The sequence below is a fragment of the Carcharodon carcharias genome, chromosome 10 (genome assembly GCF_017639515.1).
Source record: "Carcharodon carcharias isolate sCarCar2 chromosome 10, sCarCar2.pri, whole genome shotgun sequence".
Taxonomy (NCBI): domain Eukaryota; kingdom Metazoa; phylum Chordata; class Chondrichthyes; order Lamniformes; family Lamnidae; genus Carcharodon; species Carcharodon carcharias.
In genome coordinates, this window is record NC_054476.1 from 3,742,321 (window position 1) to 3,756,801 (window position 14,481).

Consider the following 14,481-nt stretch of genomic DNA (forward strand, 5'->3'; position numbering starts at 1 on the left):
GGTGAAAAGTGAGGGCAAGGGGGACCCTATCATGGTTCTTGGAGGGAGAGGAAGGTGTGATGATTATGTATCCGTTTTGTGTTCACACTTAAAGTAATTCATTAACAACCTACTGCAGGTGCTGGAAATCTGAATTAAAAATAGAAAATGCTGGGAATACATGGCAGGTCAGGTAGCCTCTGTGGAGCGAGAAACTGAGTTAACATTTTAGGTCAATGACCTTCCATCAGAACTGGAGAAAGTTAGAGACGTACCAGCTTTTAAGCAGGTACCGAGGCATGAAAGGGGTAGTGAGAAAGAGCAAAAGGAAAAGTGTGTTAGAGAGTGGAAAGCAAGAGTGATTAAATAATAACAGAGTTGAAGGCAGAAGGAGATGTTAATATGAAAAGGAGCTGTAAATGACAACAGCTGAAACACTTCTTGTTCCTGCTGTGTGAATAATTAAGAAGGATGGTTTTAAACTGAAATTGTTGAGCTTAATGTTAAGTATGTCAGGTATAAAGTGCCTAATCAAAAGGTGAGTCATTGTTCCTCAAGCTTCCATTGAACTTCATTGGAACAGTGGAGAGGGCCAAGGACGGAGATGTCAAGAGTAGGACTGAGGCTTGGAATTAAAATAACAAGCGAACAGAAGCTTGGGATCATCTCTGCAGGCTAAACACAGGTTCTCAGCAAAGCCGTTGTCCAACCAGCATTCGGTCACCCAGATGCAGAGGAGATCATACCATGTGCATGAACACTAAAGTGAAAGAGTTAGTGACCTTTTGGCACTAACACGCTGGGAATTTATTTGGAGCAGAATGCTCCGGGAAGTTTACAATTTAGGTTTATACCAAGAAGCAGCATTTCTGAGATGGTTCTTCACGTATAGTTTGCATTTATTCTTCCAAAATGAATCTAAGTGGCAGAATGCATTCACATCTTGACAAGGTTACAGGTTTTTAATTTGTGCCGAGTCACTGGGAACTAATACCTTTTCATATGTGAGGTAGTAATTTAATCTTCGAGTTCAGATGATCTCATTAACTCCACAACCAGAAGCAGAGAGCTGTGAAGCCATTTTCTTTATGTTTTGGTAGATAAATGTAGAAATAGCAATCTCATCACCATTATTTCCAAGATACCATTAGGAACACTGATGTTTTAATTCCCTTGGAGCGTCACAAAGAACTATTGTGTGACACATTGTAAGAATTTGCTATTTCTGACCCTTTCTGTGTTGTTGCTGGTGGGGGTGCAGAATAAAAGATTTTGCTGTGACTGCATGCTGGTGCAGCTATATGGCTTTTGCATCACCTCTTGAAGTAATTAGCACAATGAAATAGGTTAAGGAGAAGAAAAACTCTTTCTGCATAAAATACTACTGGAAAGGAGTAATCTTTTTCACTGACAACTATGCAGAACACATTGCCAGCGATTGTAAGTTACAGCCTTTCTTTCAGGGCTGTGAGTTATGAAAGTGTTTCCTCTGAATTTAAGAGCAGTTGGATTACTGCCACCGGGGATCAAGACTTCCCCACTTACCGGGGGTTGATTTGGAGTTTCGGAAGACAGGAGATTGAGAATTTGAATATTGGGAATTATTGGGTGATGGAAATGGGGGCATTGGGACATTGAAATGTAGGAAATTTATGGCATGGAAGGAAACCATTCAATTCATTGTTCCTGTGCCCAACTCAAAAAAGAGAGAGCCAGCCTAATCCCACTTTCTGACTCTTGAGGCTGGATTTTCAAACAGCTGCAGACCGATGCAATCGTGATTGAAAAATCGTGGTCCCGGAGTTCGCCTCAGGATCTTGATGACTTCAAGATTGATCGGAATTTTCAAAAAGCTGGCAGGAGAGAACCCACTCACCACACTCACTACCAACTCATGGCCCCTTAAGCTCTTCAATGAGTTTGCGTGTTTGCGATCGCAATTTTGAATTTTTAATGTGCTGAACCTGAATAATCTGGTGCACATTAGTGCATAGCTGTCAGGTTCGCCGCAGGTCAGAAACTTTCCCTCCCTTTATTTCAAGTTGACCTTTCCTGGATCACTTTGTGACTGTTCCACTGAACAGTCTCCGAGCCTACATATTCCCTTCAATCATGTAGAGGCTGCTGGCCATCTAAGAAGCTGCCTGCTCTAAGCACCTCTCATGTGGCCACCACCCATCTTTGCTGCTGATGCCAGGCAGGCAGCTTCTGCCCCTGGAGGCACTCAGTGCCACTATTTGGGCACCACGCTTGCCCCCTCAAGTGTGACACAGCTCAGGTACTGGAACTTGAAATTCATCTGGGCATTGGGCTCCCGATCCTACTTTGGAAAATCCAGCCTTTGGTCCATAACCCTGAATGTCACAGAACTTCAAGCATCCAAGTATTTTTCTGAAGCAATGAGAGCCTCTACCTCTAGCACCCTTTCAGGCAATGGGATCCAGATGCCCAAAAATATCCCCAAAAATATCCTCCAATCTTTCTGCCAATTACTTTAAATTTAGAAAAGTCTCCAAGTAAAGGCACATTTTTGGCAAGGTTTAAGGACCAAACTCCTTTGGTTGTTATGCTACTATTCTGGGTGGGCGGAGGAGGAGTCTGGCCTCTACATCATTAATTTATACTAGGGTTTCCCACTAGAAGTGATGCTGGATACATGTAATACATCCAACCAAATATGAGCTGACATGTAAGTCATGGGATTCAGTCTTATGATATGTTATTAATCAGTAGTACTGAACTTGGTACATTGCGCACACTTGGTGCTATTTTAGTCTCTGCCACAATTTGAATGTTGATGCGCCACTTTGCCTCATGCAGTCAATTGTAGAATGCTCCATTCCATGAAAACCAAAGTGACAGATACAATTTGTAATAAAACAGGTTACTTCCTGGGTCTGCAGTGGGACATCACCCTCCATGAAAGACTGGTGGCAAAGAGCACTATCAGTGTCAGGCAATCTTTGCGCAAAGTGAATCTCTGTGGATATGACAGAAGGCTAGTATCAACTTACATGCTTGAACAACCTTGTAACTCCGGCAGAAAGCCAAAGGGATCAGGTGAAATGCTTGAATTACCCCTTTCCCCTATCCCGCCACCACCTCCTGACCAATATTGCACTCCATTGACATCAGTGCAGACTAAGATGAGGTCCTGTCAAACCAAAGTTGCACCCAATCACACCAAAACAGTTAAGTTAAATATGCTTCTCCTGTGTCATCGTTCATGCATAATTAATGACCACTTGAAAAGGACATGGGAAGGCTGTGTCATCTTTGGATTCATCCTTCTGTATGCTGTCAATGCCTTCTGGAAAGAAGGACTGGAGGACTGTTAACATTGTTCCATTATTTAAAAAAGGAGGAAGGGAGAGACCAGGAAATTACAGGCCAGTCTGTCTAACCTCGGTGGTAGGGGAGTTACGAGAAAGAATTCTGAGGGACAGAACCTATTTGTAATTGGAGAGACATGGATTAATCAGGGATAGTCAGCATGGATTTGTTAAGGGAAGGTCGTGTTTGACAAATTTGATTGAATTTTTTGAGAAGGTAACCAGGAGTGTTGATAAGAATAATGCATTTGATGTGGTCTACATGGACTTTAGCAAGTTTTTTTATATTCATTCACAGGATGTGGGCTTCACTGGCTGGGCTAGCATTTCTTACCCATCCCTAGTTGCCCTTAAGAGCTGCCTTCTTGAACTGCTGCAGTCCCATGTGGTGTAGGTACACCCACAGCACTGTTAGGGAGAGAGTTCCAGGATTTTGACCCAGCGACAGTGAAGGAACGGTGATATATTTCTAAGTCAGAATGGTGAGTGACTTGGAGGGGAACTTCCAGGTGGTGGTGTTCCAATCTTTCTGCCATCCTTGTCTTCCTAGATGGTAGTGACCAGGCATTTGGAAAGTGCTGTCGAAGGAGCCTTGGCGAATTCCTACAGTGCATCTTGTAGATGGTGCACACTGCTGCTACTGCGTGTCAGTGGTGGAGGGACAGGATTTTGTGGATGGGCTGCCAATCAAGTGGGCTGCTTTGTCCTGGACAGTGTCAAGCTACTTGAGTGTTGTGGGAGCTGCACTCATCCAGGCAAGTGGAGAGTATTCCATCACACTCCTGACTTGTGCCTTGTACATGGTGGACAGGCTTTGGGAAGTCTGCAGGTGAGTTGTTTGAAACAGGATTCCTAGACTCTTGTAGCCACAGTATTTATATGGCTAGTCCAGTTCAGTTTCTGGTCAATGGTAACCCCCAGGATGTTGATAGTGGGGGATTCAGTGATGGTAATGCCATTGAACATCAAGGGTGATGGTTGGATTCTCTCTTGTTGGAGATGGTCATTGCGTGACACTTGTGTGGAATGAATGTTACAAGCCGCTTGTCAGCCCAAAACTGGGTATTGCCCAAGTGTTGCTGCATTTTGACATATCTGAGGAGTCATGAATGGTACTGAACATTGTGTAATCATCAGTGAACATCCCCACTTCTGTCCTTATGATGGAAGGAAGATCATTGATGAAGCAGCTGAAGGTGGTTGGGCCGAGGACACTACCCTGAGGAATTCCGGCAGGGAGTTTTACCCTGATTCCCATTGGCTCTAGTTTTGCTAGGGCTCCTTGATGCCACACTCAGCCAAATGCGGCTTTGATGTCAAGGACAGTCACTCTCACCTCACCTCGGGAGTTCAGATTTTTTATCCATGTTTGAGCCAAGGCTGTAATGAGGTCAGGAGCTGAGTGGCCCTGGTGGAAACCAAACTGGGTGTCAGTGAGTAGGCTATTGCTAAGCAAGTGCCGCTGGAAAGCACTGCTGATGATCCCTTACATTACTTTACTGATGATGGAGAGTGGACTAATGGGGCAGTAATTGGCCAGGTTGGATTTGTCCTACTTTTTGTGTACAGGACATATTTGGGTAATTTTCCACATAGCTGGGTAGATGCCAGTGTTGTAGCTGTACTGGAACAGCCTGGCTAGGGGTGCGGCAAGTTCTGGAGCATAGGTCTTTAGGACTATGCCAGAAAATTGTCAGGGCCCATAGTCTTGGTGGTATCCAGTGCCTTCAGCCGTTTCTTGATGTCACCCGGAGTGAATAGAATTGGCTGAGGACTGGCATCTGTGATGCTGGGAACCTGCAGAGGAGGCCGAGATGGATCATCCACTCGACATTTCTGGCTGAAGATTGGGCCCTCATGGCAGACTGGTCAACAAAGTAAGAGCCCAAGGGATCCAAGGCAAAGTGGCATGTTGGATCTAAAATTGGCTGAGAGGCAGGGAGCAGAGGGTGATGGTAAAGGGATGTTTCTGTGACTGGAAGTCTGTTTCCAGTGGGGTTCTGCAGAGCTCAGTGCTGGAGCCTTTGCTGTTTGTGCTGTACATAAATGATTTGCGCTTAAATGTAGGATCAATAATTCGCAGATGATACAAAAATTGGTAAAGTGATAAATCGTGAGGAGAATAGCTGTAAACTGCAGGAGGATATCAATGGAATGGTCAGGTGGGCAGAGGAGTGGCAAATAGAATTCAACCCAAAAATTTATGAGGTAATGCCCTTGGGGAGGGCTCAGAAGCCAAGGGATTACACTATTAACGATAGGACCCTGGAAAGTACTGAAGATTAGAGGGACCTTGGTGCGCATGTCCATAAATCCCTGAAGGTAGCAGGGCAGGTAGTTAAGATGGTTTAAAAGGCACACAGGATACTTGCCTTTATTAGCTTAGGCATTGAATACAAGAGCAGGGAGGTTATGCTGGAACTGTATAGTATGCTGGTTAGGCCACAACTGGAGTACTGCGTGCAGTTCTGGTCACCACTTTATCAGAAGGATGTGATTGCACTGGAGAGGGTGCAAAGGAGATTTACCAGGATGCTGCCTGGCTGGAGGATCTGAGCTATGAGGAAAGATTGGATAGGCTGGGGTCATCTTCCTTGAAGCAGCAAAGGTTGAGAGGGGACCTGATAGAGGTATATTAGGTTATGAGGGGCAGAGAAAGGGTGGATGGGAAGGCACTCTTTCCATTAGTAGAGGGGTCAATAACCAGAGGGCATAGATTTAAGGTAAGAGATAAAAGGCTAAGAGGGGAGTTGAGGAGAAATTTTTTCACCCAAAGGGTGGTGGGAGTCTGGAACCCACTGGCTGAAAGGGTGGTTGAGTCAGAAACTCTCGTAACATTGAAGAAGTATTTAGATATTCACTCATAGCCTCCAGGGTCATGGGACAAGCGCTAGAAAATGGGATTAATGTAGTCTGAGTTTTGTTGACTGGCACGGACACGGTGGGCCGAATGGCCTCCTTCTATGCTGTAAATGTCTATGGGACTATGAGAAGAGCTGAGGAATTGCTGAGGAAAAGGGAAGGGAAGGGATTTTAATTTTGCAAAGAGGAAGGAGCAGATGATAAAAATTGCAATGGGTTTGCTAAAAATAACTAGAGTGCGTACAATGAAGAGAAGAACAATCCAATAAAGGGAGAATAAATACACATCCCGCCATTAATCCAAGACTAGCAGTTCAGCGTGACACCACTGAGCTTCTAAAATGTAACAATAAATATATGGTGACACAAGCACCATGGCATTTAGCCAAGTGTGTGAGTCTGAAGCAGTTGCCAGCTCTATTGGGTAGAGTTTTAGCAAGCTAGGTAACTGGAAAGCAAAGTGCTTGTCTTACAGTGTTCATGGAAAACTGGGTCACGTTGAGGAGCACAGTAAAAATAATTACAAGCATTCTCAGTACCTCCTTATTCCTGGAAGTGTATCGCAATAGCATTACTAATTTTATAAATATTCAGATAGATTCTCACGGGACAATGCTCAGGTTAATTCAGAGTACATGTTGTTTTCTAATAACAGGGCAATTTTACAACATAACACAGAAAGTATTCTAATATACTCTAGATGTTTGCATACAAGTTGACATTTGAAGTCTTGAAAAATCCCTCCAAATCCCTATGCCGAGTATAAAAGTGAACCGCTGATGTGAGTTTGGGTGATTGCCATCTTTGTCACTCAACACGTAGGGTCTGCTCTGTGTGGGCGTGTTTTAAGCTCTAGTGCAACATAGCCTGCATTGCCTGCTTGATCCCCTGCTCCCAGTTACAAGGTACCTGTAAGTAAAACATGCACTTGTAGGGTGATAAATTGAGGCTGACTATAAATGCAAGTACAACATGTTGTGACTAAAGGGATGGTCAACGTTTACACCAAGTATATGCAAAAACATGGATGCGTAACTTTTGAACTCCCCGGCTGGAACCCATCTAAAATTTCCGCTTTAAATCGCATTTCGGGATGGTTCCATACGGTCATACGACGTAGGAGCAGAAGTAGGTCATTCGGCCCATCGGGTCTGCTCCCCCATTCAATGAGATCATAGCTGATCTGATAATCCTCAACTCCACTTTCCTGCCTTTTCCCTTTAATCCTTAATTCCCTTATTGATTAAAAATCTGTCTATCCTAGCCTTGAATATACTTAACTACCCAACCTCTCTAGCCCTCTGAGAGAAGAAATTCCTCCTCATCGCTGCTTTAAATGGGTGACCCCTACTCTGAGATTATGCCCTCTGGTCCTAGACACAAGGGGAAACAACCTCTCGGCATCTACCCTGTCAAGCCCCCTAAGAATCTTACATGTTTCAATAAGGTCTCCTCTCATTCTTCTAAACTCCAATGAGTACAGGCCCAACCTACTCAACCTCTCCTCATAAGAAAATCCCTCCATACCCAGGATCAACCTAGTGAACCTTCTCTGGACTGCCTCCAATATACTGCCAGTATATCTTTCCTTAGATAAAGGGATCAAAACTGTTCAAAGTATTCTAGGTGTGGCCTAACAAGTGCCTTGTATAGTTTTAGCAAGGCTTCTCTATTTTTATATTCCATTCCCTTTGAAATAACATTCCATTTGCCTTCCCTATTACCTGTTAGATTTTTGTGATTCATGCACTAGGACCCCCAAATCCCTCTGTGCTGCAGCCTTCTGTAATCTTTCTCCATTTAAATAATATTCAGTTCCTCTATTCTTCCTGCCAAAGTGCATAACCTCACATTTCACCACTTTATATTTCATCTGCCAAATTTTTGCCCACTCACTTAACCTGTCTATATCCCTCTGTGGACTCCTTGTGTCATCCTCAACACTTGCCTTCCCACCTAATTTTGTGACATCCACAAACTTGGCGATAGTACACTCACTTCCCTCATCTGAGTCATTAATATAAATTGTAAATAATTGAGGCCCCATCACTGATCCCTGTGGCACTCCACTAGTTACAGGTTTCCATTCCAGAAAATGCCCCCCTTATCCCGACTGTCTGTTTTCTATTAATTAGTCAATCCTCTAACCATGCTAATATACTACCCCCAACACCATGGGATCTTATCTTATTAAGTAGCCTTATGTGTGGTACCTTATTCAATGCCTTTTGGAAATCCAAATGTATTACATCTACTGGTTCCCCTTTATCTACCCTGCTTGTTACCTCCTCAAAGAATTCTAATAAATTTGTCAGGCATGATTTCCCCTTCATGAAGCCATGCTGACTCTGCTCGATTAGATTATGTATTTCTAAATGCTCTGCTATTACTTCCTTTATAATAGACTCTAACATTTTCCCAATGACAGATGTTAAGCTAACTGGCCAGAGCTTCCCAGGGCAGGGCAATTGCTAATGGATTTGCCGGGGGGTGGTAGGGAGGTGGGGTGTACCCCAAAAATGCACTCGGGAAACCCTCTCGGATATTCCAAGGTAAGTGTATGCATGTCAATTCCCCAGAAGTGCAAACTTCCTCTGGCCAATTGCCCTGCTCTCGGAACCATCCGAAATGTGATTTAAATGGCAAATTTTGGATGGTTCCGGCTGTGTTACACAAATAGTTACCCAGCAAAAGTTAGAAGAATTAAAACCTCTTCTAACTTCTGGGTAATTATTGTAAAGACACCCCATGGGGCTTTACTCACACCTCCAAACCACCCCCGGGATCTCCCCCCAATAACCCATCACAACCAGTGTCCCCAACCCATGACCCCCCGTGGGATTCCCCAAACCCAACCTGCCTTGACCCACTCACCCACCCCCTCCCCTTGCCATCCCTCCCTCCTAATGGACCCAACCAGGAACCCAACTCCCCACCCCCCATCCCTCCACTACTCCGGCCTCCACCACTCAACTCACCCTGATGTCCGACACACCAATGTCCGAGCACCCCCATCCCTCTGCCACCCGATCCCTCCCACCCTCCCTCGACGTATGCCCCCCCCAAACCCACCCCTCTGATGTTCGACAGCCTCCACACCTCCCAATGTCTGACATCCCATTCCCCCAATGTTCGACCGCCCCACCCATTATCCTTAGTTTCTTGCCACTGAGCCAATTTTGTATTCAGCTTGCTACTCTCTCCTGGATCCCATTGGATTTTATTTTATTAATCAGTCTGCCATGTGGGACATTGTCAAAAGCCTTGCTAAAATACTTGTAGACCACATCAGCTCCACTACCCTCATCAATCTTCTTTGTTACCTCCTAAAAAACTTAATCAAGTTCGTTAGACACAACATTCCCTTAAGCCTCCCATGCTAACTGTCCCTGATTAATCCATGCCTTTCTAAGTGACAGTTTATCCTATCCCTCAGAATTTATTCCAATAATTTGCCACTATTGAAGTTAGACTGACTGGCCTGTAAATATTCAGTCTATCCCTCGCTCCCTTTTTAAACAAAGCTACAACATTAGCAGTCCTCCAATCTCCCGGCACCAAACCTGTATCCAGTGAGGACTGGAATATGATGGGCAGAGCATCCGTTATTTCCTCCCTGGCTTCTTTTAACAGCCTGGGGTACATTTCATCCAGCCCTGGTGATTTATCCACTTTCAAGGCTGTTAATCTCCTTAATACTTCCTCTCTCCATATATTTATTACATCCAATGCTTCACACTCCTCCTCATATACCACAATGTCTGATCTTTTATGGGCCCTACACTTTCCTTAATTAGCCTCTTACTTTTAATGGATTGATAAAAGATCTGTGGGTCCACCTTGATTTCTCTTGTCAATATTCTTTCATGCCCTCACTGTCCTTATTTCCATTTTAATTTCATCTCTCCTCTTTCTATACTCCTCTCAGCTTTCTGTAATATTGAGTTCTCACTGTCTGACATAAGCTTTCCTTTCCTGCTTTATCTTACAATGTAAGCTCCTTGACATCTAGGGGGCTCTAGATTTGGCTGTCCCACTTTTTTCTTCGTCGGAACATGTTTAGACTGAACTTCCAAATCTCCCATGTGAATGTCTCCAATTGCTCTAACACTGATCGTTGAACAGAGCATTAAATAAGAAATTATATGGGCTTATACAAGGGCAATGTAAAAATTGGGGGGGGACTTTAATTTTCATTTAGACTGGGATAATCAAATTGGCATGAATGATCTAGAGGATGAGTTTGTAGAATGTTTTTGTGAAAGTTTCTTGGAACATTATGGAACCTACTAGGGATAAAGCTATCTTACATCTAGCATTATACAATGAAGCAAGGTTAATTAGTATTGTCATCGTAAAAACACAAGTGGGAAGTTGCAATCATAATACTACTGAATTCCATGTTACGTTTGAAATGAGATACTCCAATCACAAACAAGAACCTGAAAGTTAAACAGCCAATTACATGGAGAACAAAAACAGAAGTACCTGGAAAAACTCAGCAGGTCTGGCAGCATCGGCGGAGAAGAAAAGAGTTGACGTTTCGAGTCCTCATGACCCTTCGACAGAACTTGAGTTCGAGTCCAAGAAAGAGTTGAAATATAAGCTGGTTTAAGGTGTGTGTGGGTAGGGGGTCTGTCCACAAGAATGACCCAAACCTCCCTGTCGCTTGCCATTTTAACACTCCACCCTGCTCTCTTACCCACATGTCTGTCCTTGGCTTGCTGCATTGTTCCAGTGAAGCCCAACGCAAACTGGAGGAACAACACCTCATCTTCCGACTAGGCACTTTACAGCCTTCCAGACTGAATATTGAATTCAACAACTTTAGGTCGTGAGCTCCCTCCCCCATCCCCACCCCCTTTCTGTTTCCCCCTTCCTTTTTTTCTCCAATAAATTATAAAGATTTTCCTTTTCCCACCTATTTCCATTATTTAAAAAAAAAAATTTAAATCTTTTATGCTCTCCCCACCCCCACTAGAGCTATACCTTGAGTGCCCTACCATCCATTCATAATTAGCACATTCGTTTAGATAATATCACCAACTTAAACTTTAACACCTATGTGTTCTTTTGTATTATTGTTGTTGACATCTTTTGATGATCTGCTTCTATCACTGCTTGTTTGTCCCTACAACCACACCCCCACTCCACTTCTCTCTCTCTCTCTCTCTCCGCCCTCCACACACACACCTTAAACCAGCTTATATTTCAACTCTTTCTTGGACTCGAACTCAAGTTCTGTCGAAGGGTCATGAGGACTCGAAACGTCAACTCTTTTCTTCTCCGCCGATGCTGCCAGACCTGCTGAGTTTTTCCAGGTAATTCTGTTTTTGTTTTTGTTTTGGATTTCCAGCATCCGCAGTTTTTTTGTTTTTATCAATTACATGGAGAACTAGCTAAGGTTAATTGGGTAAACAGACTTAAAGGTATGGAGATAAATAAACAGTGGGGAATATTTAAAGAAACAATTTAAAATGGTCAACAAAAATAGATTCAATTGAAAAACAAAAACACATCCATGGCTCACTCAGGAAGTTAAGGATAATATTAGATTAAAGGAAGAGACTTACAATATTGTCAAAAAAAAACACAGTAGCAAGCCTGAGGATTTTAGAAACTAGCAAAAGCCAACCAAAAAGTTGATAAAAAGGAACAAAAGAGAATTTGAGAGTAAATTAGCCATGAATATAAAAAACGGATTGCAAGACCTTTTATAAGTATGTAAAAAGGAAGAGAATAGCTAAAGTAACCATTGGGCCCTTAAAAGCAAAGACAGGAGAAGTTATCATGGGGAGTGAGGAAATAGCAGAGGCATTGAACAAATATTTTGTGTTTGTCTTCACAGTTGAAGACATAAGTTCCAAAACAGAAATAGACAATAATTTAGAGGTTAAGAAGGGTGAGGAAATTAATATCAAGAGAGGAAAAGTATTGGAGAAACTTAAGGAACTGAAATTCAACAAATCTACAGGACTTGATGGCCTACACCCTAGGGTTCGAAAAGAGATAGCTGCAGAGATAGTGAGTGCACAAGCTATGATTTTCCAAACTCTCTTAGATTCAGGAACATTCCTATCAGATTGAAAGTCAGAAAACAAGAAAGGAGGGAGAGAGAAAGCAGTCAACTACAGGCCAGTTACCCTAACACTAGTTGTTTGGAAAATGCTGAAATCTATTACCTAGGAAGTCTTAACAATGCACTTAGGAAAGCATATAATGATTAGGACAAGTTAACATGGCTTTACCAATTTAATTGACAAAGTTATTAGAGTTTTGTGAGGATGGAACTGATAAGTAAAGGGGAACTAATAGATGTAGTGTACCTGGATTTCCAAAAGGCATTCAATAAGGTGCCACACAAAAGGTTAACAGGCAGGATAAGGGCTTATGGAGTTGGGGTAATAGATTAGCATGGATAGAGGATGGGTTAATGGATAGAATACATAGAGGGGACATGAACTGGATCTTTTCAAGATGGCAGACAGTGAATAGTGAGGTGCTGCAAGGATCAGTTCTGGGACCTCAGCTACTTACAATCTATATTAATGACTTGGATGATGAGACGGTATGTAATATATCTCAGTTTTATGTTGATACAAGCTAGATGGAAAGCAAGCTGTGGATTGGACACAGAGAGGCTGCAAAGAGATATAGACAAGTAAGGTGAGTGGGCAGCAAGATGGCAGATGGAGTACAATGTCGGGAAGAATGAAGTTATTTACTTTGGCTCTAAGAGTAGAAAAGCAGAATATTTTTTAAGAGGTGTAAAACTTATTAGTGTTATTGTTCAAAGAGACTTGGGTATGCTCATACAAGGGGCGCAGAAAGTTAGCACGCAGGTGTAGCAAGAAAATAGGGAGGCTAATAGCATGTTGGCCTTTATTGTAAGGAGATTGGAGCACAAGAATAAAGAAGCCTTGCTACAGTTGTACAGGGTCTTGTTGAGACCACATCTGGAATACTGTGCGCAGTTTTGGTCTCCACATTTAAGAAAGGATATGCTTGCATTGGAGGCGGCCCAGGGAAGGTTCACTATTGCTTCCTGGGATGAGGGGGTTGTCCTGTGGTGAGAGGCTGAGTAAATTGGGCTTATATTCTCTGGGGTTTAGAAGCACGAGAGGCGATCTCTTTGAAACTTATAAAATTCTGAAGGGGCTGGATAGGCTGGACACTGAGAGATTGTATTTTCAGGTCAGGGATTCTAAAACATGGGGGCACGGTCTCAGGATAAATGATCGATCATTTAGGACTGAGATGAGGAGAAATTACTTCACTCAAAGGTTGTGAACCTTTGGAATTCTCTACCCCCAAGGGTTGTGGGTGCGCCATCGTTGAATACCTTCAAGGCTGCGATAGACAGATTTCTGATCTCTCAGGAAACCAAGCGATATGGGGAGAGGGCAGGAAAGTGGAGTTGAAGCCCAAGGTTAACCATAGTTTTACTGAATGGCAGAGCAGGCTCGACAGGCCCTCTGACATACTTCTGCTCTTATTTCTTGTGTTCATGTGAGGGGGAAGGGGAACCCGAGTAAACTTGGGGCAGCAGAGGCCTGGATTTTCCTTGTGAGGACAAGGGGAGCACTCCCCCCATGGGTTAGCTGACTACTGTCAAACTGGCTTTCCATTATGTTTACCTGGTGTGGCGGAAACATGGTTACCCCACTAATGAAAGGGTTAAAACTCTAATGGGGGTCCGATGTGTGTCATGAGAGCCTGATTTGTGTACTTATTATTGAGGCCCATGACAAAGGCTGGCAGGGACCTCATTTATTACCGAAGATCGAAGTATTAAAATCACAGATCAGTGGAAATGGAACAGGAATTGAAGCTTCTCCATTTTATCTGCTCACCCACTCCTTCCACACCATTTGGTGAAAGCTACAATTGCCCTTTCCGTGATTACTCCCATCATGAAATTGTGGAGAACTGGTCTCCTGATTTTCTCATAAAACAGAAGTCTGTGAATCTCTACAAATTCTGAGAAAGAGAATAGTGCTGAGTATTTTTGGGGGGTGTGGGGGGGGGTTGCGGTGGTGGGGGCAGCTATGATGGAACCCTGCTTACATATGAACAATGAGCCCAGCCAGCATTGATCTGATGGTTGGGGGGTAGGTGTGGGGGGTTGATGAGGAATCTCGGATGCTCCCATGGTGCTTCTTACTTGTATCTGCCAAAGTTACAATGAGGGTACTCCCCAACAAATTCACAGGCTAGCATTTGAGTTTGTAATATAGGTTGAGGGGCTTTTCAATGGCCAACATTCCTCCTTCATCCATCAAATACTGCTCAATTAATTATACATTTC